At 44.7% G+C, this 22,648-nt stretch overlaps 1 protein-coding gene across 5 annotated transcripts in view; it reads left to right on the plus strand.

The window, feature by feature from the left end:
- npas1 (neuronal PAS domain protein 1) overlaps nt 1–22,648 on the plus strand; it is a 58,144-nt gene that overhangs the window by 9,725 nt on the left and 25,771 nt on the right. For 2 of the 5 annotated variants that reach the window (XM_045703543.1, XM_045703547.1), the window contains exon 3: nt 3,376–3,482. The gene's annotated coding sequence lies outside the window, so the exon portion shown is untranslated. Of the gene's footprint in view, nt 1–3,375; nt 3,483–10,543; nt 11,750–18,129; nt 19,615–21,929; nt 22,510–22,648 lie in introns of those variants that run through there. The other 3 variants (XM_045703544.1, XM_045703545.1, XM_045703546.1) reach the window with 3 other exon arrangements.

The following is a 22,648-nucleotide window of genomic DNA, read 5'->3' on the forward strand; positions in this document are numbered from 1 at the left end:
TGATTGCGCTTTGTCATTATGAGGTATTGGTGTACATTGCTGAGGATTTTTATTTATTTAATCCGTTTTTGAATAAGGCTGTAACATAACAATATGTGGAAAAAGTCAAGGGGTCTGAATTCTTTCCTAAGGCACTATTTATTTAACTATTTATTTATTTATTTTACTATTTTTTGTTTTATTTGATGCACTTCGAGGTTATCATAGTATAATGAAAAATACTTTACAAATGTAATAAATAATACCAATAATGATTAGTATTATTCTTACGGAGGAGCCTGATGAAGAGCTGTAGGCCTGCCTGTCTGACGAATGTTTCTCACTCCCTGGCTGGTCCATTGACACCTCCTCCACTCAAGCCTTTACTGAACTGTATCATCATGTAGAGGTGAAAGACAATTTTTTTCCGCTGTATTTTTTTAAAGCAACTTTGTCATTCTGTATGAAACGCTCTATTTAAAATATTCCTATGATTGTTATTATTCATTAACAATAAAAGGCCTTAGCGTTCTTTTTTTTGGAAAATGGTCATGTATCGTTTGTCATGTATAGTCCATTCATTGAGATGTGTCCAGATTAGGGCTTTCCAAACCTGTTCCCGGAGAGCTACTGTCCTGTAGGTTTACACTCCAACTCTAATCTAGCACACTTGATTCTAATAATCAGCCGCTTGATAAGGTGAATCGGGTTAGTTACAACTGGGGTTGGAGAAGAAAAAAACACAGGAGGCTACTGTAGCTATTCAGGAACAGGTCTGGTCGAGATGTCTCTGTTTAAGGCCCTGTTACTGGGTTGATGATGTGAGGATCTGATAGTTAGGAACAGTTTACCTGGAGACAGCCAACAGAGAGAGGGAGAGAGTGAGGATCTGCATTAGCCAGGGAGCTGGGCCCGTACTCACAAAGCATCTCAGAGTAGGAGTGCTGATCTAGGATCAGGTCCCCCACATTTTCACTCTTTGTGATCTACAAGGCTAAATTGATCCTAGATCAGCAGTCCAATTGTGAGATGATTTGTGAATACAGGCCCTGATGGTTAGGAACAGTGGTCCTGGAGACTGAGCCCAGTCCAGAGAGAGACAGAGGGAAGACCTGTATTGGTCAGGGCAGTTTGATGCCTTTAGCTAAATGATGGTGGCAGATGGAGGGATTGCTTTGGGAAGTTGTAATCCATCATGATTTCAGATGGACTCACAGCAGCGCTATGTTTTTGGGGTTATTGTCTGGAGCTGTGATTGATGTGACATGGAGGCTGGTGTAGTGTGTGTGTGTGTGTGTGTGTGTGTGTGTGTGTGTGTGTGTGTGTGTGTGTGTGTGTGTGTGTGTGTGTGTGTGTGTGTGTGTGTGTGGTGCAGGGGAGATGGGAGTATCAGGGTGGACTGCCCAGCTTGGAAGTATAGGTTCCCAGAATGGTTCTCTTGTGTTATTAGAGATCTTATCTTATGGGAAGACTCTTGTTATAAAGGTTTCTGTAAATCAATTTGTAACCGTCACTGCAACATTTCTCATTATGTTATACAAACATTTCCTTGAATGGTTAGGAACTGTGGTTTGACTCTATGTGGTGTGTGTGTATGTGTGTGTATTTTTGCCTTTCAGTGTTTCCACTGTCTAAATGTACACATACAGTTGAAGTTGGAAGTTTACATACATTTTAGACAAATACATTTAAACTCAGCTTTTCACAATTCCTGACATTTAATCCTAGTAAAAATTCCCTGTCTTAGGTCAGTTAGGATCACCACTTTATTTTAAGAATGTGAAATGTCAGAATAATAGTAGAGAGAATGATTCATTTCAGCTTTTATTTATTTAATCACATTCCCAGTGGGTCAGAAGTTTACATACACTGCATTGCCTTTAAATTGTTTAACTTGGGTCAAACGTTTCGGGTAGCCTTCCACAAGCTTCCCACAATAAGTTGGGTGAATTTTGGCCCATTCCTCCAGGCAGAGCTGATGGAACTGAGTCAGGTTTGTAGGCCTCCTTGCTCGCACACGCCTTTTCAGCTCTGCCCACAAATGTTCTATAGGATTGAGGTCAGGGCTTTGTGATGGCCACTCCAATACCTTGACTTTGTTGTCCTTAAGCCATTTTGCCACAACTTTGGAAGTATGCTTGGGGTCATTGTCCATTTGGAAGACCCATTTGCGACCAAGCTTTAACTTCCTGACTGATGTCTTGAGATGTTGCTTCAATATATCCACATAATTTTCCTCCTCATGATGCCATCTATTTTGTGAAGTGCACCAGTCCCTCCTGCAGAAAAGCACCCCCACAACATGATGCTGCCACCCCTGTTCTTCATGGTTGGGATGGTGTTCTTCGGCTTGCAAGCCACCCCTTTTTCCTCCAAACATAACGATTGTCATTATGGCCAAACAGTTCTATTTTTGTTTCATCAGACCAGAGGACATTTCTCCAAAAAGTACGATCTTTGTCCCCATGTGCAGTTGCAAACCGTAGTCTGGCTTTTTTATGGTGGTTTTGGAGCAGTGGCTTCTTCCTTGCTGAGCGGCCTTTCAGGTTGTGTCGATATAGGACTCATGATATAGGACTCAACTGTTTCTGCCAGCATTTTCACAAGGTCCTTTGCTGTAGTTCTGGGATTGATTTGCACTTTTCACACCAAAGTACATTCATCTCTAGGAGGCAGAACGCATCTCCTTCCTGAGCGGTATGACGGCTGCGTGGTGCCATGGTGTTTATACTTGTGTACTATTGTTTGTACAGATGAGCGTGGTACCTTCAGGCATTTGGAAATTGCTCCCAAGGATGAGCCAGACTTGTGGAGGTCTACAATGTTTTTTCTGAGGTCTTGGCTGATTTCTTTTGATTTTCCCATGATGTCAAGCAAAGAGGCACTGGGTTTGAAGGTAGGCCTTGAAATACATCCACAGGTACACCTCCAATTGACTCAAATTATGTCAGTTAGCCTATCAGAAGCTTCTAAAGCCATGACATCATTTTCTGGAATTTTCCAAGCTGTTTAAAGGCACAGTCAACTTAGTGTATGTAAACTTCTGACCCACTGGAATTGTGATACAGTGAATTATAAGTGAAATAATCTGTCTGTAAACAATTGCTGGAAAAATGACTTGTGTCATGCACAAAGTAGATGTCCTAACCGACTTGCCAAAACTATAGTTTGTTAACAAGAAATATGTGAAGTGGTTGAAAAACGAGTTTTAATGACTCCAACTTATGTGTATGTAAACTTCTGATTTCAACTGTATGTGTACAGCATGGTACGTGGGTGCACTCATGCATGTGAATGTGTTAGCCACGGTTTGCCAGGACGCTCCCTTGCCGTGTGTGTTATCGTATTTCTTTAAGCTGAAGCATTTGTCGGTGTCTCTATCTCTTCCCCCTACAGGTTGAAGTCACACCCAAGTTAATTCTTCAATTAGCATGAGCCAGATATTCGAGGAAGATCGGAGGGCCCGCCAATCGATGTCCAATTAGCGAGGCCTCGTGGACCAGGTGAGACCAGGGGAGAGGGGGACCTCACCGGGCAAGTAAGGGGTGGGGGTGCTGGGGGGGGGGGTCTTCTTGAGGCTGTATGTGGATGGATGTTAGATTCTCCATCAAGCTGTGCTGAGACCAGTGTAATTAATCAATTTAAGATGGCTGATTGCAGATGACTTTGGGAATACAGGAGTAGAGCCCTAGAGAGAGAGAGAGAGAGAGAAAGAGAAAGAAAAAAGAAGCAAAGAGAGATAGAGAGACAAAGGGAAAGAGTGAAAGACAGAGAAAGAGCACGGCTGTGTATTGGCATAATCATCTGTGGAATTTGTATATTAGGTACCATTAAAGTAAAGGGTTAGCGTATCTGCTCGAATATGTAGTGTAAAAATTTAGAAGTGACAGGAGGAAGCGCAGCCCCTCAGCAGATGTCTTTTTGTTCTTGTGAATTAATAGGTCGATGGATGGATGAGCCACGAGTGTCTCATTATTCCAACGCTAATATGCTCCGAAGGCACTATCTAGAGCTTTGTTAATAGACTATTTGTTTGTTTTAATGCATTTGTGCCTGCTTTTTGACTACTCCTACAGTATGTACTTGTTTTCCTTTAGTTCAGCTACCGTTGCACATTCATCTTTATGATTTGCACATTCAGTTGTATGATTTGTACCGTTTAGAAGCCGAGGCACATATTTAAAATGTTTTTGTTGAAGCTGGGCTGAAGTGCGTTTAGGGAAGCTTTCATTCTATCTCAACAATCTAATTTAAATACAAATGTCATATTTTGGGGATTGGGAAAAGTGCTTTATGAATGGAATACATTGATTCCTTATTGCAGTATTATGAGTCCTCGACCTCGGTACAGTGACCTACAAAACGTCATGTTTTACAGTTGTTCTCTGTGTGACAGCGTTTAACGTCACCTCTAATGTAGAGCGTTATTGTACGGGAGAAGAGCACGATTCTGTATGTGTGTGCGTGTCTGTGTGTCTGTCACCTAAGCTTGCTCTAGCAGTATGTGTCAGTAAATGTGAATATCTATTGATTAGTTCTGGCACTGTCTGATAGACAGATCTGTGTTAATACCACTCAAGACAGCCACAATGTCACACGTACACACACACACACACACACACACACACACACACACACACACACACACACACACACACACACACACACACACACACACACACACACACACACAGCCAGCGATCGTGGCTTGAGGCATCCTATTCGCCCACAGCTCTCCCAACTGAACAACATTAGCTGATTAGAAAAAGACAGAAAGAGGCAGGAAGAGAGAGAGAGGGAGACAGAGAGACGAGGCAAAGAGTTCTTGATAGAAATAGGTAAATAGAGAGTGAGAGGGGGAAGAGAGAGAAAGGGAGAGGCAGAAAAAGAGAGCGAGAAAGTGAGGACGCAAGAGAGTGTCCGCCTCTCTCCGCTGCCGCCAGAGGCGAACAGACAGCCACTCCGCTGCAGGAATGCTAATTCAACAAGCTGTTTCTTTTTCTCTCATTTTACTTCTCTTCTCCTTTCTCAGAGACGAGACTGTTTTATGGGCTTTGATGAGGATGATGGTGCTGCCACTAACATACATGATGAAACAAGGTGTGTGTGTGTGTGTGTGTGTGTGTGTGTGTGTGTGTGTGTGTGTGTGTGTGTGTGTGTGTGTGTGTGTGTGTGTGTACGTGCATGCGTGTTTGTGTTTGTAGTCTGGGACAGACACTCTTTCACCTCTACACCCTCCTTGTTTCCACCTCTCTCCCTCCATCCTAAAGGTTTCCCTATCTCCTTGCTCCACTTCCACAGCCCAATCTGCCCTCACCCCCACCCCTCGGCTCATTCGCAGGCATCAGGTTTGTCTGCGGCTCAGTGGCCATGGCGACAGTGTTGTCGGTGGGAGATCGTGGGGTCAGGGGCCAATCGCAGGTCACGTAGTTGACTATCTGTCTGTGTCACAGGGTGGTCACCTTTGACCCGTGCCTTGCAGCCCCGTCTGAAAGATGAGACAGAGAGCAGTTGTTTCGTGAGACATCCAAGAGGATAAATGTCTGTTTGTTTAAACACCCAAGCCAGTCATTCTATCATTTGAAGCATTCACATCACAGCGCAATGCCCCTGCCCAGTAAAAACGAGTATTATTTCTCCCTTGAACTAATGCACAGAGCCCTGCTGTTCTAACTGTCATCTGTTAAATTTCAGGACGTAACCTTGAGTCTAGCGTCTCCCCCCATCTCCCCCTGGCTTTCAGCAAGCCCATGGCATCTTCAGAGGTTGGAGACTCTTGAAGTGTGATCCATTTAGATAGTGGTTACTTTCTTCCTGTGCACACAACCACTCGCACACACACACACACACACACACACACACACACACACACACACACACACACACACACACACACACACACACACACACACACACACACGTGTGCCCGGACAAACACACACACACACAATCACGTACACGCAGTCATGCAGTTTTTTTGGTTGAAAGTCATCCCAGATAAGCTTGACAGACAGGTAGTAAATGTTTGGAAAGTGTATGTCGTGAGTCTGCTAAATGACTCAAATGTAAATGTAAATGTTATGGTTATATGCTTCTTTAGGTACATTTATACTATTTACAGTTTTAAAATAGACAAGCAATAACACCATTATAGTGTTTTATTTTCAGGGTTTCAACTTCGATCAGTTTCAATGCCTGCTCATTGCCTTCGACTTCATTCAAATACATTCTGTTGTCCAAATCATCCCCATATGGTCCATATCATCCCCCGTACGCTGTATGTGAAGGTTTACATTGAACATTCCAGCCTTGTATATCATCTCACTTACATTCGCCTCACTCCAGCCCCACATCTCCCCATGCTCCATCCCTCTATTTTCTTATGTTTTCCTCCTCTCCTCTCTCTCTCTCTATTTCTCTCTCTCTCTCTCTCTCTCTCTCTATTTCTCTATTCCTCTCTCTCTATTTCTCTTTTTCTCTTTTTCTCTATTCCTCTCTCTTTTCTCTCTCTCTCTCTCTCTCTCTCTCTCTCTCTCTCTCTCTCTCTATTTCTCTATTCCTCTCTCTCTATTTCTCTTTTTCTCTATTCCTCTCTTTCGCTCTCTTTTTCTCTCTCTCTCTCTCTCTCTCTCTCTCTTTTTCTCTCTCTTTCTATCTCTCTGTCTTTCTATCGGTCTCTCTTTTCTCTGGCTCCTCTGGCTGGTCCCCCTGTGGCACACCGTGTCGTGTCCCTAATTTATTTATAATTAGTGCTCTTTGTCGGGATGCGCGGGGAATGTTAAAGTACAAGCCACTCCGCTCTGGGTACAAATGGGCTAGTGTTCCTGCCTCTCCTCAACCCACCAACATAGCGACCCACCGGCCAGTAGGGAGAGCTCTGCTGCTAGCCGCAACCACAGCCCCAGACAAAGGCCAGCACCTTCGGACGCAGCGGCACACACACGCGTACACGCACGGACGGACGCGGGCATATGCACACACGCTCACACAGATCTACCGGTAAATGGTTGAGACTGAACGGAAAGCGACGTACAGACTGCTTTTCTGCGTTAGTAATAGGTGTTTGTTATTGCGTTGCAATTTTGAACATTATTTAGGGCGTATTTGAAAAGGGTCCTGAGTGAAATGTGAACGTGTTAGTGCAGAGTGTTCGTTTCTAGGTTTGCTTTGGTTGTTGGTGTAGAAAGACTGGGTATGAATTATCACTGTTAGCATTTCTTATCACGTCTATTAACGTCAACTCTGTCATACTTCATTAACCTCACCAAGAATGGCAGTAGTGACAGGACACACACACACACACACACACACACATACACACTTGTGATCAGCCAGCAGGAAGAGCTTTTGTCCTTGGGCTGGGAGGGCACCTGGCTCCTCTCCCGTCCTTGTGATCCCTCCGTTCCTTCCCTCTCGTGCGTTCTATCCCTCCTCTATCCCTCTCTTCCTCTTCCCCCTCTCTTCTCCTCGGATCCCTTCATCCCCCCCATCTCTCTGTCCTCCGCCCAAGGCAATGCCGTCCTGCAGGCTTTGATCAGAGGGCCAGGGAGGAGAGAGGAACTGGGTCAAAAAGTTGTGCTGGAGACTGCAGGAGAACAAGGGTGGAATATCGAGTAGGTGAGACCGAGAGAAAGGGAGAGATGGAGAGATAGAAGGGAGGGAGGTAGAGTGAGATGGGGAGCGTAAGATGGGGTAATCTAGAGAGAGTAGGGAGGGAGAGGGTCGGGATGAGGGGGAGATCGGGAGATACATAGAGAGGGAGGGAGGGAGTGAGGGAGAGGGGGAGAGAAGGGAAGAGGATGCCTGAACCGAGGGAGAGTAGAGAAGATAAAAAGAAAACCAAAGGAAGCAACAGGAGGGGATAGAGGAGAAGGACGTGGGAACGGAGAGGTGTCTTAATTGAGTGAAAAGTAAAAAGACAACACGTTTTTCTTGGACGTGACGCTCAGCATGTATGCAGTGGGTCAGAGGATCGGGCTTTCACTACACCACACTGTTATAGGACAGTGTGTGCCTGCGCGTGTGAGTCTGGCCCTGTTTGACTTGGCTCTGTGTTTTTAGCTCATTAGGATGCATGGTTTGTTAATATTCAGATCGATGGATTAATATGCGTCTGGTGTTTCTGCCCTCCTTGTGTCGTCAGCTCACCTGGGGCTGAGGAGGGCTGAGGGGGAGAGGTGGAGGAAGGGGATATGGTGGAGGGCAGATTGGGGAGAGGAGGGGTAGAAAGGGTTAGAAGGGGAGGGTAGGTTGGGGTGCGATCTGGCCAAGGAGGTTTATGGGGCTGGGGCTGTGCGGTCTGTCACTGGGGATGGTGGAGTGGGAGGGGGGAGGAATTTAAAGGGGAGGAGGGAACCAGAAGTGTTTGGTTCTGGAGTAATTGGACCAAGGGGAGGTTAACCATACGCTAATGCACACACATGCACAATCATACACAGGCATGCACACATACACTAGTGCATACGGTATACACATGCAGACACACACACACACACACACACACACACACACACACACACACATGCAAACACACACACACCCAAATATCCAGGCGCTTACGAGCCACTCAGGCTATTACAAACGAGGACAGCAAATGAAAGCGGTAATTACTTTTAAGAAGTGAAGGATTGTGTGGCGGAGAGCAATGGGTCACTGTTGAATGGAGAACAGGAGATCAACGAGACAGTGGGCGAGACAGATACACATCTCAATGAAATGTAGAGCAGTTCGCTCAACAAAGGGGGAAAAAACGGTTTAATGGGTACATGTCCTCTAAGAATATCTTCTGAAAGATTTGGAATCATTTCCATGAAGCAGATCCTGTCTTCCATGTTCCCTCATGCATATTGCATACAGGCCAGGGATAATATAGAAAGCGTATTGTTATTTTGCTATATGCCACCTGGTGCAATGTATTTTATAGGGCTCTTACAGTCATTAACACCGTCGTTGTATTTTACGGTTTTGTTTTATAGTCACAGCGGATAACAACACATCTGTTTTTTGTTTTTTTTTGGCACTGGGAACCTAAGTAAACAGATTTGAGGAATGTAACACTTCACATTAAGGTTCTTCACTTCTTGTTATTAAAAAAGAATGACACATTTGTATTATTAGTCAAATATAATATTTCTCAAGACTTTGTTGGATATTTTTTTTATCTATTTCCCCAGAATACGTTTTGAGCGTGCTGGGCGGAGCCAGGTGAGGTCAGAGGGTATAGGGGCGGGTCTCTCTTAGCATCCAATAGGGTCACACGCATCAATATCAGTGATCATATGGGCAGAGACGAAAGAGGAAGCGAGACGTCCCACTCCCCAAAAAATGCTAAAGTTCATACACAGTCAATTAACTAATAAGCAGACCAGACCCAGCTGCTAATGCATTGGTGCCTATGGGAGAGCCATAAGTACGTTAAGTGTACTGGAACTGAAAAGTTTTTCCAATGTAAACAGAGTGGGACATCTTCATTTATTCACCATCTTTGATATGGGTCATTGAAGTCTGAATGACACTAACTCCTGGGGGTGCCCTAAGGCAATGTTGATACTTGTGCTCATGACTGTTCCCAAGGTGATATTTTTAAGACACAAGGGGGTTCCTTGTTTTGATATGGGAGTGCCTGGCAACTCTGTACAGACCTGTATTCCGAACCCTGTGCATGATGATTATATATGGAGACAGACACAAGTCCCCATGAGTCACTCCTTCAAGGGCGTTGCAGGAAGGCTTGGAGGGCAAAATCACCCACTCTGTCTCTCCGTCTCACAGCGGATCTCTTCTAAAACAGACAGAAGAGAGGAGTAGACGCACACAAACACAACCCCCAAAAGGCCCTTCTCTCGCTTTGGGCTTCTTCTTTTGAGTGGGGGAACTTTTTACTCCCGTGCTCAGTGTTGTTTTTGTTCTAGTGGCTGGGCTGTCGGCTGTTTAAACTGCTGAGGGGTGGGGGTCCACTGGGGGTGTTTGAGGACTTTACTGGCCCCTCTCTCTCACTCTTTCATTCACGGTCGTGGCTGCCTTCACATCAATGAGCCAGGGAGACCAAAACACTGAATGCGTCTTCATTTGCCTGAACTTTTCACACGCCTCTCTTTTTGTTGCTACGAGTCAGCTCGTTTCCGTCGCCCGCTACCAAAGTAGCACTTTTCTTCTCCCTTCTGTCCCTTTCCGTCGCACAATGTTAAGCTCATTTTTAGCTTGACATAATCTAAAATGGTACTTATCTGATTTTATGTCCACCTCAATGCATTAACTTCAGCTATTTCCCCTTTATGTAGCTGCTTTTCTTTTTTTTGGTGAGTGCAGTGAGAGAGGGGGGAGAGCGAGAGATGGAGGGAGAGAGGGAGAGAGAGCGGGGAAGAGAGAGAGAGAGGGGGAGATTTGAGACCCAGACCACGGAGTAGACAGCCTATCAGTATTCAGTGGAGAAAGTGAGTGATGGAGGGAGAGAGATGGAGAGAAAAAAAGGAGGGGGATGTATCAATATTCTGAGTAGTGTTTGAGGGCAAGGGGAACGAACAGAGGGAAGGGGGGGAAGGGGGGACCGAGGGTGGAGGAAGGGAGGGAGGTTGGCGGGAGAGTACTTGAGTGAGTCTCTGAATGTGATTATTTGCTCATGTATGCACATGCTTGTGTGTGTGTGCGCATATGTGTGTGTTTGTGCGTGCATGTGTGTGTGTGTGTAAATGATTGTTCACGTGCACCCTCTGTGTGATTGTTTTGCAGATGCTCACTTGGGTGCGTAATGTGGACGTGTTTGTTGGATAGACTTTGTATAACACCAGGGAAACAGTTTACAATGTGTTTGTATGTGATGGAATCTCCCATTTGCTTCAGTTACACATGCCCTACCTTCCTTTCTTCCTTCCTTACTTCCTTCTCTCCCTCCCTCCCTCTTTCTCTCTCTCCCCCTCTCTCTCCCTCTCTTTTGCTTGTCTTTTACTCTCCCTGCTAATCAGCATTTGAAAGGCAGCTTTGACAGAGAAAGAAAGTGAGGGGCTGTGGGAGGAGGGGGTAAACGAAAGCAAGAGACAGTGAGTGAGAGCGATAGAGAGAGAGAGAGAGAGAGAGAGAGAGGAAAAGCGAGGGAGACCGAGGCAAGAGCTGTACAACCATGCCTTTTATATTTACTAGCGACTGAGGGGAAGAGAAAGCGAGAGAGGGTGAAGAGAGAGACAACCGGTGTGCGCAGCTTTCCCAAGAGGAAATTAAAAGAAAGAAGCTCAGCAAAGAGAGTGAGTGAGTGAGTGAGAGAGAGAGAGAGAGAGAGAGAGAGAGAGAGAGAGAGAGAGAGAGAGACGGAGAGAGAGAGAGGGAGAGGAGGAGTGAGAGCAAGAGGGAGCATGCCGGCAAGAGAGCGAGGGAGAGAGAATCTCACGCTGGCTGTCTCCTAATCCTAGTCCATCTCTAAGAAGTGGCAGAGGGAGCAGAGTGTTAGTGAAGTGATCCTGAGCCAGCATAGCCTCTCTTCTCCACCAGCTAGCACCACTTGCGTACTCACACACACACACACACACACACACACACACTTGCAACAGATTCCGCGGTGGGTCCGCCTGCCTGCGTGTCCAGGTCTTTTGTGAGTGTGAGGGGATTGCCTCCAGTCGGTCCAGCCTCTCAGCCCAGCCAGCCCACCCCCAGTGCGTTTGGGAGCAGGGGACCCCAGCCGGGCCGTTTTGGGGGGCACAGGAGTCTGAAGGATAGAGGACGAAGAGGAAAAAGTACGTCCACTCAGAGTAGGGGAGTCAACGCTGGAAATGCCCATCAGGTGAGGCCATCCTGGAACAAGTTCTGGTCAGTGTACACACACACACACACACACACACACACACACACACACACACACACACACACACACTTCCACTGTTTGATGAAGTTGATTTGATGTAGAAACTGGATGACATTCCAACAGTTATGTGAGTGTTATGTACTTAGATGGTTATGTCAGTTTGAGAGTGTATTTAAGATGTCACGTTTATTGAATAATGACAAAGTTACTTGTTTCAGAGCGTTTTAGGGGAAGTCTCCCTTTTTGCATGTCGTCTACTCTCCTCATTTCTAAGCAAAGTTTGGGAGATGTCATACGTACTGACACATGATAGTCCTCTGCTCTTAGAAAAGTGTCTGAGCCGTAACAACACGCCATTTACGGGTAAATATTCATCTTTGAACTGGATTAATAGCGTCTGTGGAAATATCAGTGTGTATCGTTAGTTCAGTTTACCTTGGACAGGAAAACAATATAGTTACAAGAAATGTGAAATAGTGTATTTTAGATTTAGAACTGGATGGATATGTGATATTTTTGGTCATGGAGAATGAAAACACATTGGATATAAATATATGTGTAAATATCTGCTTAGTTTCTTTTGTCTGTTCGGGACTGGATGTATTGTCTGTGTATTTACCCTCACTCTCTAAAGTAAACTGGATAAAAGTTGTTTCCATAACAGACATAAGAAAAGTACTTGCTTCCTAAGTTGTTTATTTCTGCCAGCGCGCTGAACGGTCAACATCTATTATTATAATTATTATCATTAAGCCATTATCGTTTTTTTCTATACAAATATGTTTATTTCCTGTCCTCTGTAGCTCGTTCAGAATAGTATTAGTGAGCTGCTGTAAAGGAACGAGAGAAAAGCCCAGTTGGCTGGACGGATGATTGTAGTGCTTTAGGGCACTAACAGCAGGTGGCCATAATTGGGTAAATGACTGTTACAAAATGCCTGTGTAATCTGGTGCCTAGTGATAAAATAGTAAATATCACCAATGTTTTTATATAATGACACCAATCAACAGAACGGGGATCATCAGGTATGTTATGCTTGACTATGTTGTTCATCGAAGGCTCTGTTAGCTGTGTGTTTGTAGAGACGCAGCACAACTATATAAAAGGGAGGACGGAAGAGTGACTTAGGAAAGACGTTAACAAGCAAGTGTGTGTGTGTGCACAAACAAACACAGGGACCAGTGTTTTTACCCAGGTGTGTCCTGGTCCGCCTTCATGGAGTGTGTTGTTTGTTGACGGTAATTGAATGTTTCTGTGCTGTGTGAGTGTGTTGTGAGGTATAACAGCACATGATCCTACCACCACCACCATCTATAGAGCTCCACCTGCTCAGTCACTGCAGCTGTGATGAGAAATCCCTCCACCCAATAATACACAACCACTTCATAGACCACACTAAAAGTGTTGATTTCAGAAGATGTTTTCAGGCTGTGGTGGTTGTGTCTGTATCACCAAAAATATTTGAAAACCGCTCCAGACATGATTGGTCTCACAGACGCTGGCTATTTCTAAGGTCACTCGTTCCTATAGGCTCTGAAAGGAGAAGATGCGCATTGTGTCCGTCAATCAGTAATAGCTAACGTTAGTCCTTGTTGACCGCGGACCGTGTTCAAACCAGAACTTGTCTTTTTTTGATTTGTTTCTATCTCTGTCTGTTTTGGGGATTTGACATTCTGGACCGTGTCCTTTTCTGTACTAGCGAGAATACGCAGTCGAGCTCGCAAAATGACTTTTACATTTTTCCACGATATGGAGAGACGCTCGGGTGAAGGGATCGTCCTGGGCAACCGGGCCGTGATGTATTTTGCTCTGTTGAATGACATGTCAGTGGACTAACCTTATTGCAGTGAACGGGGGTCTGAGAGGCAACAGTCACGTAGAGGGTCGGAGATGTCAGGAACCATTCTAGATCTGACAGGTTGACATTGGGATGGCGTCAGTAGTTGTGGATGTGGAAAGACATGTTTGAAGACCATCAGATAGTCATTGAAATGGCCTTTTCTGAAGACTTTCTTCAGGGCCAAGAATAGATAAACATGTAGACAGACGGGTAGACGTTCTCGTTTGTCTGACTGTTGATTCACCGTCAAAGAGGACAGACAGACACTCACACACAGAGATGTCTGACTGTTGACACACACACACACACACACACACACACACACACACACACACACACAACGAGCGAGAGAAGTGTGCGATTGGCTGCGTCAGTGACAGAGGGTGTCAGCTCAGTGTCAGTGAGATGTGTTTAGTGTCACACTCTGCTGACCTGATCTCCGGTCAGGCTGTCCACTCTGTCCCGCTGTGGCTCCTTACATAACCCATGCTGTCATTCACACACTGTCCTGCAGGGAGCCAGCGGCCCGAAGATTTACACACACACACACGGACGCAGACACACACACATACATACACACACCGGACGGACGCATGCACACACATACACACATAGATACACACATTCACGCACACACACACACGGATGCAAACATGCATACATACAGGTAATTGCCAAAATCATAGAAACACTGGTGTAAATGGGGGATACAAAACTCATTGAAAGCAGGTGCTTCCACACAGGTGTGGTTCCTGAGTTAGTTAAACAATTAACATCCCATCACGCTTAGGATCATGTATAAAAATGCTGGGCAGGTCATTATTTTGGCTACCATGGCTATGTCCCCATAGGATGACAATGCCCCCCATCCACAGGGCATGAGCGGTCGGTTTAATGAGCGTGAAAGCGTTGTAAACCATATAGCATGGCCGTCTCAGTCACCTGATCTCAACCTTATTGAACACTTATAGGAGATTCTGGAACGGCGCTTGAGACTTGCGTTTTCTGCCACCATCAAGAAAACACCAAATTATGGGAATTTCTTGTGGAAGAATGGTGTCGCATCCCTCCAATAGAGCTCCAGACACTTGTAGAATCTATGCCAAGGCGCATTGAAGCTGTTCTGGTTCGTGGTGGTCCAACGCCCTATTAAGACACTTTATGCTGGCGTTTCCTTTATTTTGGCAGTTACCTGTACACTGTACAGGGTTTCAAAAGAGTTATTTGGCTGTCCCCATAGGAGAGCCATTTTGGTTACAGCTAGAACCCTTTTTGGTTAAAGGTAGAACCCTTTTGGGTTCCATGGAGAACCCTCGGTGGAAAGGGTTCTAAATGAAACCCAAAATGGTTCTACCTAGAACCAAAAAGATTCTACCTGGAACCAAAAAGGTTTCTTCAAAGGGTTCTCCTATGGGGACAGCCTTCACCCTTTTAGATTCTAGATAGCACCTTTTTTTCTGACTGTACATAGATGTACGTAGATATAGATGTACTATTGTAAAGTGGTTGTTCCATAAGGTGAATGCACCAATTTGTAAGTCGCTCTGGATAAGAGCGTCTGCTAAATGACGTAAATGTAAATGTACATGTACACACGCGTGTCGTCATACACACAAATATTTTCAAATGTCGACAAAATGAAATGCGCTAGACAAGGTGGGATCTGTAAAATGAATTATCCGTGAAACGGCGGTGGAAACGCCTTTATGTGCTAATATTGATGTAAGTATCATCGAAGTAAACTTGGAGTCACGCAACGATATGTTGTGTGGTTCTCCCAGGCTTCCGCTAGGACTGGGGAAAGCTGCAGTTTATTAAGCTACAGATGAAATAAGTTACGATGAACTTCACAGGGTGGTGAAAGTGCACGGTGATGAGCTTGACGCTCCCTTCCAATAAATATCGAGGGTCTTATTCTGGTGACATGATGATCTGTGCTTGGCTGCCATTTTGTCCATAATAACCTCATTGTGTAGTAAACTATACCTGCACACGTGCCAAGAACAGAGTGGACACATCTGCACTATATAACCATTTTGTTTGTGACAAAACCATCAGTAGAGTTGAAAATGTGATGGAAACACATTTCACTTGTTGTTTTGTTTTTTTCAGTACATGGGAATTTAACCGTACAAGTTATTTTTATGTGTACTTTGTCATCACGCATAGCCTTTTATCCACAACAAGTCAATTTGATGGAAACACATCTCTGGTGGGAATATGAGCATATTGTTTTTTGCAGATTTTTGAATTATTTGCATGAGAATCTGTCACCATTTGGCTGAAAATCAAGCTATATTTACAAACATTTGGTTCCGGTATTTATATACTAATAGAGTGATTCCTCACGAAACCCAGACAAAAAAAGACCACGATTTTGAGGGATTTTCACTAAATGTAATCCATAGAATAGTTCTTTGGAGGAAAGATTGTTGACATATATTTGACATTTGTACCTAAAAGCATAATTGAGAAATAATTGATCAAAGTTGACATATTTATGACATTTTGGCCTTACCCAGGCCTCCTGTAAGACTCCATAATGTTTCATCTGTAGAGGCTACAAAGCAACATTGGAGTAATATGAAGCTTGACTGCTTGCTCTGTTGTATGAGTAGTATTTTGATTTCCAATACTTTTTTTTTTTTACATTCGTTTATGAATATTTAAAGATATAAACATAGCATAAAAAAATAAAAATTGGCAAATGTTTTTATATATTTGTTGAACAAAATATACTCTACGAACATATCAAAGTTCCAGAGTGGGATCTCTGCTACTTTGAGTTCTGATCCAATTTGGGTGCGTTCGTAAATTCACTCTGGCTATCTACTCCGATTTCACAGCACTCTCGTCTGAGTGTGCCAGAGCGCAGAATAACTGATGAATTTACGAACGCGCAACACCTGTTGAATATGACCGGTGTCAGTAAACGAGGGCAGATTTGTATATTTTTTTCTCCCAGGAGCACAGTCGCAGTCACCAACGCTCTAGGCAACGTGAAAACAGCCTAACCAGCTCTGCTATGGCGAGTAAAATGGTCAGAGTGAGGTGTTCTCTCATTTGTGTCTGGAAGTAGCTAGCAACTTTAGCCAGTTAGCTTGGGTGCTTGACTGGCGTTGGGAGGTTGGGAACGCTCGGATCAACCTTACTCCCCGGCCAGAACGTCCAATTTACAAACAGGCAATCTGACAAAGCTCTGAAATTACAAATACCCAGAGCACACTCTGAACGCACTCTGGCACTCCAGAGTGAATTTACGAATATACCTTTTGTAAGCATTACCAACAGAGTGAATGTGAAAATGGATTCAAAATGGCCGCCCTCTGCTGGTGATTTGCAGGATATTCAATGATACAAGTAAAAGGAGTGCTGTGATTGGTTACATTGCCTACTATGCCAATTTCTCTCTCTAAAATGGGCCATAACTTTAAAACTAGCAGAGATCCCATTCTCGAACTTTGATATGCCCATAGAGTATATTATGTTCAACAATATATTGAAATATTCATGTTTATATTTTTCAATATTTGTAAATGACTCTAAAAAAAAATATTTATTGAAATGAAAATACTACTCATATTTGCAGCACCTACAGAATAAACACTATGGAGTCTTAAAGGAGGCCTGGGTAAGGCCAAAATGTCATAAACTATGATCAATTATTTCTCAATTATGCTTTTAAATACACATTTCTAATACACGTCAACAATCCATCCTCCAAAGGACCATTCTATGGATTACACTAAGTAAAAATCCCCCAAATCATGGTATTTTTTTTCTGGGTTTTGTGAGGAATCACTCAATACGAATAGTATTTACCTGTATATTGAAAAAATATATAAAAGCTACATGCAACAATTTCAACTATTTTACTGAGTTACAGATCATATCAGGAAATCAGTCATTTGAAACAAATGAATTAGGGCCTAATCTATGGATTTCCCATGACTGGGCAGGAGCGCAGCCATCGGTGGCCCTGGGAGGGCATAGGCCCACCCACTGGGGAGCCAGGTTCAGCCAATCAGAATGAGCTTTTCTCCACAAAAGGTCTTTAGTACAAACATAAATACTTCTAAGTTTCATCGTCTGTCTAGGTGGCTGGTTTCAGATGATTCCGCAGGTGAAGAAGCCAGTTGTGGAGGTACTGGTCTGCGGTTGTGAGGCCAGTTGGACATACTGCTAAATTCTCTAAAACGAGGCTAATGGTAGAGAAATTAACATTAAATTCTCTGGCACAAATCTGGTGGACATTCCTGTAGTCAGCATGTCAATTGCACACTCCCTCAAAACGAGACATCTGTGGCATTGTTTTGTGTAACAAAACTGCACATTTTAGAGTGGCCTTTTATTGTCCCCAGCACAAGGTGCACCTGTGTAATGATCATGTTGTTTAACCAGCTTCTTGATATGCCACACCTGTCATGGATTATCTTGGCAAAGGATAATGCTCACTAACAGGGGTGTAAACAAATTTGTCCACAAACTTTGAGAGAAATCAGCTTTTTCAGCTCATGAAACATGGGACCAACACTTTACATGTTGTGTTTGCATTTTTGTTCAGTATAAATGTACACTGAGGATATTCAAACACACTCTCTTTAAAATATTGTACTGTACATAAAGGACAAGGATACAGTATATACATACTGAAAAATTACGTAAATATTCTTGCTCACTCTTACATACTGCCCCCACAGAAATACAGACCAGTACATCTGCCAAGAAAGAACAGACAACGTGAATAGACATACATGTGCTAAACCAAGTACAGGGCAGGTGCACTGAAATCCATTCTGCACTGGAAGTCACCTACACAACTTGTGCAACCCTTGTAAGCCACTGATACTGGACTGAACTCTCTGATATTTGTATACATGTATTTCTATTTAAATGTATTTCTATGTTAATGTGTCAGCACTTGTGTGTGTGTGACCCTGTGTGCTAGTGATGCACGGTTCAGCTGTTTGTTCACCCGAACCCACCCGCATGTGCGAATAACCCATCTGCAACCGTCCGACTATTTGTAATAAAGTGAAAATCTGAGGCCCGACCCCAACCCGACCTCCAACCCGCCAATATAGAAAATTCTCTGAACAGTTCCCGTGTAACTTTTTCTCCCCAAGTTCCCAAAAGCATTTGGTGAATGGTGTGTATCTGGCGTACACATACAGTTAGGCCGTAAAGCTTAGGCTTATGCACTAATGCCAGATAAAAATAATGAACGAAAAACTTCAATGTAGTCTATAGACATGAATTGCACAATAATTATACATTTATGGATATTTTATGCCTTTTTTTCTCTTCATTCAACCCGCTCGCCAACCACCCGCCCTTCACCCACACAATATTTCATGACCCTAAACCCGCCCTGCGGGGTTATGAGTCAACCCGCGCATTACACTGTGTGCTGGGCTATGGCATGTGGTTATTTAAAGGTCAGTGGTGATGTTCTCCCTGCCCGAGGGAAGTGGATTTAGTGTCTTTCTTCTAAACTGTTCCCAGATAAAAAAAAAAAATGATCAGGTTCAGCAACATTATGCATCTCTCTCTCTCTATCTTTAAGTCCTTTCTCTTTTCCTTTCGGACGGTTTAGGAGATCTTTGGTGAATTTGTCACAGTTCTGACTCAGAAGTTTTGCTTCAACTTTATATCGTTAGATTTCTAAAGCCTTTACCAATACTTCTGTATATCTATATAACTCTAATGCAATTGTATTCATAATAAATCTTATTTCCCTGCTTATTCCCCTCTCTGATATTAATCTACCAGCTGTCAGGGCTACTACTTTCATCTAGGACTGTTAAAGTTGGTCTGTGGTGTATCGACAGTGTTCACGTACAGTATTACCATGCTATCTCAGAGCTCCAGCCCCACGGTGGATCATCATCATTGAAAAGCATGGATTTTCTGTTGCAGCGTGTCCGTGAGGACTAGGACATCAAAGAAAGCCTACTGAGGCCCTATGAAATAAGAGGAGGGAGAGAGCTATCGATTAGTAGAGGTAAACATGAGCAAACTTCCCTCTCCTCGTTTTGCTCTCTCTATCCACCCCTTTCTCTATCTCCCTTCTCTCGTTCTCTTCACCGATCCTTCTCTCTCTTTATCTCTCCATCACTCTCCATCTATCCACCCCTCTCCTCTCCATTCATCCTTCTCTCTGGAAGGTTCTACAGTAGACCTCTTGGTTCTGTGGTCATTCAGCTGTAGGTAGGGCCTGTTTTAGGAATGAATGGTTAACCCAAACTGCTCTGGTTCCCTCGTGGCCGCTCTCTTCGTTCCGTTCCATCCCTCCTTCCCTCCTCATTGCCGTGACGATACCTGGGGGTGGGCAGGGTCACTCTGGTCTAATCTAACAGCGTATTGATTCCATTAGATAATTAATGACCTGGTTGGGGGTTGGGGAGGACAGGGAGGGGTGCAGTGGGCAGAGGGAAGTGCTTAAGCCCTTGAGAGTTGGAGAGAACCTTGGTCCAGGAATGAGTCAAGGTCAGACGCAGCCGGCGCTTCGATGTGGAGGTGGCTTGCCGGCTGAGGACCGGAATACCGAACCTTAGAGAGACAGAGAGAGCAAGAGAAAAGTATAGACAGAGAGAGAGAGAGAGAGAGAGGCGAGAGAGGGAGAGAAATCATAATGTCCAACGATCCAGTGTAGCAGTGGATTGATCAGTAGTTGAGTAAAAAGTAAATAGAGAAACATCTACCCATGGAAGACCAGAATACTGAGCTACCTCTTTATGGACACTCCAGCCACTCATCAAGGTCTATTCACCTATGTGATAATATCCCCCACTGAAAGAAAACATTTCACATTCTACAAGTGAAATATTGCGCTAGTCTACATAATTGATATGGATGAGTTTTTGCCTCTGTATGGTTTGGGTGTTTTCACACCTCTACGGTCCCTCGCTCTCTCTCTCTCCTTCTGTGAGATGGGGAACCAGCTGTCCTGTCAGGTGGTTGAGGGACCAGTCATACCGTATAGTAAACATTTTAAAACAGACAGTATTTCATCGTGGTAGGAGGAGTAGAAAGAGGGGAAACGGGAAGATAAGGAGAGGGGTGCGGCTGTTGTCTTTCCCAGTGTCAAAGCAGACGGCCTAACTGTATCGCTGCACCAGCCAATGTTACTCGGCTATTGCGGGCACTCATTTATTTTGTATTTTTTAACGAGCGCATTCCATTCCGTTCACTTCCATTCTATTTTATTCTATCCTATTCTATTCTATTCCAACTGACATTACCAGGGCTGACTGTGTCCCTGAGGTGTACAGTTAGGTGGGTGGGGGTCTTAGCTGGTATTTAGACCCAGCTCCCCCCAGCCTTGGCCAGGTCATCTGTGGGGCTCTAGGGGAGAAATGTGAGGCATACAACAGCCATTTCCCTGCAGCCTGGGGAGCCAGTGGCATTCCAGCAGGCAATTGTCTGCGTGCTGTTTGCCTTAAATGTGTTCATTTGCCCGACTCCCCCAGTCAGAGCTCCGTGGGGAGGGTCGGAGCGCTCTAACGAACCTCTGACAGCTGGAGGCTCTAATTAAACGTCCCCCGCTGAAAACAGACAGCGGAGCGGCCAAACGAACTAACTCACCGACCGACCAACCCGACGGAGAGGCTCTGAACGGCGAACGCCCTCCCTCCCAGCCCTGTGCTGTCTACACGAGAGCCAGCCGCAGAGCAGAGAGCAGGGCAACCACAGCATGAGGGGATCACACAGAGATACACACACAGATGGAAGCACATGCACTCACATGTCCCACACACAGGTGCTTGGATACACACGTACGTACGCACACACCATAATACTTTTAGGTTCTGTATACCAAAGTCATGCTGTTTTGGCAAGGCTACTGTAAGAGCCTCATCACAGTATGTTTTATATCTGAATAATCTTTTGTTGTTTTCAATAACCCTCCACAGATGACACGGTTGACATAAGAGAGCGTTTGGCGAGGTCCGTTTGGGGGGGGAGTGCATTAGTAGCCTCCCAACCTGCGACAAGGTTATGAAGCTGATTGAATAATTAGCGCTGAGGCCCCGTCCATTACAGCCCACGCCGCCGCTGATGTGCTGCCGGCCTTCTGTCTATAGAGATAGAGACGCCCGGTCGATAGAGACACAGATTAGATAAGGACAGATAGGGTCAATTAAGAGATAAACATACAGGTACGGGACAGAGGGGCTGTGTGTGTGTGTGTGTGTGTGTGTGTGTGTGTGTGTGTGTGTGTGTGTGTGTGTGTGTGTGTGTGTGTGTGTGTGTGTGTGTGTGTGTGTGTGTGTGTGTGTGTGTGTGTGTGTGTGTGTGTGTGTGTGTGAGAGATGAGTGGAAGATGCATTGTGTGATTTTTATTTCCCCAGCACACAATGCGATGTACTCAGCTAGCAAGGTTGGGGAGGGTGATGTAAAATGTCATTGTTACACACGGCTCAGGGATGGTGTGTCGGCTACAGAGATTCTACAGTGATGTGATGCCGGGTTGGGAATTGGAAGGTACAGCATGTGTGGTCACAGTCATGTTAAATGCACTAGAAAGTGTTCTCATGTAGACCGACTAAGTAAACATCTCACCAAATGATGCTAAATTATAGTTCTGGATTACCAAGATTAAATAGAAAGTCATTTTATTGAAATCTCAACGTAACGTGATGGCTTGGCCCGGCCCGGTCTGGTTCTACATATCCCAGCTCCCTACACCAGCCTGACTCTATTCTACCCAGCCCAGCCTGGTTCCCTGGTACTGTTGACCCAGCGGTAGAGAGGGCACCCCTGGCCGCAGGGCAGGACACCATGCTGCTGCAGGCCACGTTGACCTTTTAAAGGTCACCAGAGCACAGAGGCAGAGAGGGGGAGGGGAGAGGGAGGCCAGCCAACTGGCATCGCTGGTAGAACTGGGAGCCAGAGGGTGAGTGTGTGGGGGAGGCAGGGGGGGATCTTCTACTGTCTCTGCTTTGCCCTGTCTTTGCTAACCGGTGTGAGACTTCTGTACTGAATGGCTTTTTTTAGCACTGGACGTTCTTCAAAGCTTTTATAGAGACATGCAT

Source organism: Salmo salar, chromosome ssa20 (assembly GCF_905237065.1).
Source record: "Salmo salar chromosome ssa20, Ssal_v3.1, whole genome shotgun sequence".
NCBI classification, from domain to species: domain Eukaryota; kingdom Metazoa; phylum Chordata; class Actinopteri; order Salmoniformes; family Salmonidae; genus Salmo; species Salmo salar.